Below are 5,608 nucleotides of genomic sequence, written 5' to 3' on the forward strand. Positions count from 1 at the left end.
GGTACAGCTGAGGTTGCAGAAGACACAAAAGGGACAGTGGGCACAGAGGATAGAGATGGACCTAAGATGAAAAACAAGCTAGCCATGTTATAGTCATATTACACTTGAAAATGATGCAGCTTATTTTCTAAATAAAAAAAGTACAGCTATAGCTTGTAATAAGAAAACAAACTGTGGAACAACTGAAAATTGTTTGATAAGTTTTGAAATTATATGGATTTGTTTAAAATCATGTCCCTTGTCATATGATTATATCTTATATTAAAACAAATATTCATCTCAGTATGTTCTGCAGTGCACTGAGCAATTAAAGGCTGTTTTGTTGTTAACTTACCAGGTACAGCTGAGGTTGCAGAGAGGACAGTGGGCACAGTGGGAGCAGAGGATAGAGATGGACCTGAGATGAAAAACACATCCCTTGTCATACGATTATAAATTATATTAGTATATCTGAATGAGATAATTTGACTAGAAATTAAATATATATGGTGACAGTTTTTGATCACCTCATTCATCAGCCTTGGCTGCTCCTGAGGAGGTGGATTGCCCCTGGGCTGAGTCAGCGCCTCCTCCAAAATATTTTAACAGTGCTCCTGGGGAAGTTTCATATAACGTATGAGCATACTAGGGAGATGATGTAAAAGTAATATATTTATTTACTCAAATAATTTACTGTGCTCTGCAGCAAACAATTGCAAACAACATACCTCAAACTAGTTAGTTAACTAAATTAATTAATCAATGCAAAACCATATTGCTAGCAAACGTCACCGCGTTTGTAATTAACGTCAGTTATTAAACATTTGCTATCAAACACTGTTATCAAAAACGTTGTTTTGATGCCAAAGAGCGACCCAGAATAATGTATATACACTGAAAATCAACTTATTCCAAGTATTACCCAAACACAAAAACGTTAGCTTGAATATAAAGCTAGCTAACCGAGTCAGACGTATTGAACCAATGTTAGCTAGCAAATTTGCTATTATAGGCTAACGTAGTTGGAACAAAATATCAACAAATGTTACATTACTAAGACATACCTTTGTCTTGTCGTTTTTATCTTTCTTCCTTTTTCCTTTTTCTGCCCCTGAAGGTTAATTCCTTTTTTGCGTCATCTTTCACCTGCTCCTGGCTCCTGGATGCTGCGTGCGCACTGCACACGTCACTAGCGGAGCTCTGACATATCCAGCAGAGAGGCAGTAGGAAACTACAGTCTTTGATGTTGGGTTTTTTGTTTGTTTGTTTGTTTGTTTTTTGTACAAGTATGTACATTTGATAATATATGAATCATCATTGCTCACACATGGATAAAAATAATTAATCACTTTTTTCTTTTTTAAGTTAATTGCTCTTGGGTGCCCTCTAGTGGTCACGGGGCCCTAAGCAGCTGCTTAGTTCGCTTATGCTTTGGGCCGGCTCTGCATGGCACTTCAAACTGTCAATAACAACTATTTTTCCACAATTTTCGCCTGAAGTGTAGTCTTTTTATAGCAGTGTAACATGTAGACAAACAACACTGACACAAACAACAAACACTGAAATACTCACAGGACTGTAACATTCAGGAAATGTATAATCCTCCTATATTATCCTACTATGAGGGGTGATTGTAGGCCTTAAAGTGGAACATGGGCCCAGGCGAGAATTGTCAATAATTGCTAATTGTTTGCTTTTTCAAAGAGTCTTTATTGAACAGGCAGATCAGATCAGTAGATTTTTATCGTAATATTGAAAGACTGCTCATCAGTTAAGATAGGTGGGTGTCCAGTTGCGTGTTTTTCATCCTTCCAGACATTTTTTTCCCTTCTTTTTTTGGGGGGTAATCAGAATCAAAATCAGAATCAGAAATCCTTTAATGTCCCGCAGACGGGGAAATTTGTTTGTCACAGCAGTGACAGAATATTACAAAAACAGAAGCATCCAATCCTTGGCTAAACGGATAAAGTTCCCTGGTGGAGGAAGGCAGTTCAGGGCCTTGGCTGCTGCTAGTTTGCCTCTCAAGTTGCCTCGAGCCTGACATGCTCCAGAAGATAAACAGGTGTGGTTTATGATAGGAAGGATCAGATGAGTTTGTTCTTTTAAGGCTGGGAAATTAACAATTGTGTGTGGCATCGGGCATCAGTATTATCAAGTTTGCTGTTGATAGAGGTGGTGATTGTGATTTGTTTTCCTTACCAGTCAGGTGTAGGAAGTTGAAGCTTAAGGGTAGCAGGCAAAGACTGCCATTAAGATGAGCCAGCCGGAACTTCAGAGGGCCACAGTCTGTTCACTTGTCGGTGCCCTGTCTTTTTTCTGATTCCTAAGTATTTCTTTGGCCCCTGTGTTCGTGAGTGTGAAGTTGACATTTACATTTATCTTTAGGGCATTTAGCAGATGCTTTCGTCCAAAGCGACTTACAATGTGTATTTTTCACAATAGAGAAACTATGACATATCACCGTCAATGGAGTAAAAATAAATATAGAAACAATTTTCAAGCTCTCATCTGAGGATCGTAACTGCTATTTGTCAAAGATTCTTCAACTGCATGAGTGCACAAGTACTATGATTTGAACATACAAGTACATACATTTTTGGAGAGGGGTTGGGAGGGAGTCATGCTTTGCGGGTCGAGGTGCAGTCTGAACAAATGAGTCTTGAGTCTTTTGCTGAAGATGGAGAGTGACTCTGTTGTCCTGACATTGGTCAGGAGTTCATTCCATTACTGAGGCTCCAGAACAGAGAAGAGTTGCGACTTTGCTGAGTGGGCTTTGTTTGCTCTCAGCGATGGGGGTAACAACCTGCCAGCTGATGTAGAAGAGTGAAGTGCTCTCTCTGGGGCGTGTAGTCTGACCAGTGTTTGGAGGTAGACGGGTGCAGTTCAGTTGATGGCCTTGAAGGCCAGCACCATCGTCTGGAATCTGATGCAGGCCGCAACAGGAAGCCAGTTGAGGTCACGGAGGAGGTGGGTCACATGACAGAATTTGGAAGATTGTAAATGAGGTGCGATGCAGTGTTCTGGATATGCTGCAGTGGTTTAGTTGCAGATGTTGGGAGTCCAGCCAAGAGGAAGTAGCAGTAGTTCAGGTGTGAGATGACAGGAACTTGGAGCAGGAGTTGCGTTGCATCTTTTGTGAGGAAAGACCGGATCCTGAAGAGGTTGCAGAGGGCAAAGATTGGGCCACATTAATGATGTTGTAGTGCTGAGGCTCCTCGTCATTGACAAAGGCAATACCGTGACATCCTCGACAGTGACTGACAGGTCCATGTGAGGGCAGTATTTCCCTGGGATGAAGAGGAGTTCAGTTTTTTGAATTCAGAGTGAGTTGAGTTCAACGTTGAGTTTGAGGTGATTTGCAGCTGTCAAAGCGGAGACGTCTGCCAAACATTCCGAGATGCGCGTCGCAACATGGGTGTTGGAGGAGGATGGGGAAAAGAGAGAAACAGTTGGGTGTCGTCAGTATAACGGTGGTAGGAGAATCCATGTCATGTGATTGCAGAGCCGAGTGATCTAGTGTATAGTGAAAACAGAAGCGGACCTAATACTGAGTCTTGAGGGACACCAGTTTCCAGAAAGCAGTGTTTGGACAAGGAGTTGTTCCATGTGACCTGAAAGGTGCGATGATGTGAACCAGGTTAGAGCAGAGTCAGCAAAGCCAAGTTCAGCCGAGTTTGGAGTGGAGAGGAGGATTTGGTGGTTGACTGTGTCAAATGCAGAGGATAAGTCGAGGAAAATCAGGAGTTGGATGAGGCTCTGGCAGCACCGAGTGACTCAGTCACCGTGAGGAGGGCTGTCTCAGTGGAGTGACCAGTCCTGAAGCCTGACTGATTAGAGTCAAGGAGGTCATTTTCTGAAACATAGGAGGACATTTGGATAAAGACTGCACATTCCAGTGTTTTCGAGAGGAATGAAAGGAGAGATACAGGTCTGTAGTTTCGGATGTAAGCGGAATCTAGTGGGGGTTTCTTTCGGAGTGCCTTTACTGTGCCTGTCTTGAAAGGAGCTGGAATAATGCCTGAAGTGAGTGAGGAGTTGATCAGAGTGGTGAGGAATGGCAGGATGTCGTGAGAGATGTCTTGGAGAGGGGGGGGAAACGGGTGCTGGCACGGTTAGACGTCAGAACATCTTCTGAGGAGGGAGGGCTGAAGCAGGGAAGGCCATCGGAGGTGACAGTTGGGGAAGGTGCTTTCTGGATGGGCATCAGCGTAAATGGGTAAATGGAGTGTGAAAATGAGTAGGCAGATGAGAGGGCAGCTGGAGTGGCAGTGTTTTCTGGGTTGATCCAGATCTTGGGAAGGGCCAGGAAGTGGAGAGTCTGCAGGGAGGGACATGTTGAAATGGTGTCTGCCTTCTTGACTGCAGACTGGCAGTTCCATAGCCCCCCTAGTACTTCAAGTCCAGTACTGGTGGAGAATGTCGATAGCAGAGATTGGCTGGGTTACAGCCTCAGACATATGACTGTAGTGAAATCTTATCTGGTTTGATGTCCTGACTGCAATTGGGCATACTTCATGGCTACAATCAGTGGTGGACAGTGAGTTACATTGACTTCCTCAATAGACTCATATTTCAGTGCATTTGAGCATATTGCAGTTGCTTTGCAGTGGCCGAAGAAAGTGTTATGCCATTTTGTTACAGTGCAAATTAACTGTTAAGGACTCAGGTGGCCTGTTCAGTTGAGTACAGTCAGTCAGTTCATGATAAGGTAAAGAGCACTGTCCTTTGTGTGTATGAGCTTGTGCCTGAGGCGTACAGACGGTGTTTTTGTAACTTTAAAAAGACATTAGACCACTATAAAATAACTGGACTTCTGGATAGGTGAGCATGTGAACGGCAGGGTGATCTTGTGCTCCCCGCATCTTTGCTCGACTCTTTCATCAACCCCACTAGCCTACAGTAAGACAGTGTACGCCACTAAATTAATAAAAACTTGCACGATGTCAAAATCGAGGAAAAACACTAAAAAGGCCATTTAGGGAGAGACCTCAACCTCAACCACTTGCAACAACAACTGTGTAGCTAGCATTGCTAGCTTATTGGAGGACCACAGGGCTAGCTTATCCTCCGACTTCAAAACTCTGTTCCGGCTTTAGAAAGCGAAACTGAACTGTACACAAGCTGTGGTGACGGAGCACGGCCAATGGATTGACTAGCTGGAGGCTAGCGCTGAACAACAGGACCAACGGATTCAGGCACAGGAGGACAGGTGTGCGATGGTAGCCAAGAGCAACGCTAGGCTAAAGGTGAAGATGGCGGACCTTGAAAGCTGCAGCAGCAGAAACAACATTAGGATAAACGGACTCCCGGAGTCTATTGAAGGTCCGTGACTGACTACCTTTTTTGTGGACCTCTTTGTTAAATTACTTGGCCAACAGACTGTCTCGTCACCCCCTGAACTAGACCGAGCACACTGCGTGGGAGCGGACGTTGAAGCTGACTAATAAACTCCAGCTGGACTGACAACAGGCTGCACTAACTGCATTGTCTAGCCTTTTCCAGGGCTGGACCCACTTCACTTTGCCAGGGATTACAGTGCCTAGGCCCGCACACAACTGAGGCAATCTTCAGCAGGTGAGCCCCGGATAGCTCGGGGCTACCTGGCAGCCAATTGGTGGCCCAGTGGGTG

At 44.3% G+C, this 5,608-nt stretch overlaps 1 long non-coding RNA gene across 1 annotated transcript; it reads right to left on the reverse strand.

Annotated features, from left to right (window-relative positions):
* Positions 1–337: 337 nt before the first annotated feature.
* LOC115597088 (uncharacterized) lies at positions 338–1,192 on the reverse strand. Its single transcript, XR_003987011.1, has 3 exons — positions 1,044–1,192; positions 507–593; positions 338–397 (listed from the first exon to the last, which is right to left on the reverse strand). It is a non-coding gene; the product is annotated as an uncharacterized LOC115597088 (long non-coding RNA).
* Positions 1,193–5,608: the final 4,416 nt, after the last annotated feature.

This window comes from Sparus aurata, chromosome 15 (genome assembly GCF_900880675.1).
Source record: "Sparus aurata chromosome 15, fSpaAur1.1, whole genome shotgun sequence".
In the NCBI taxonomy this organism is placed as follows: Eukaryota; Metazoa; Chordata; class Actinopteri; order Spariformes; family Sparidae; genus Sparus; species Sparus aurata.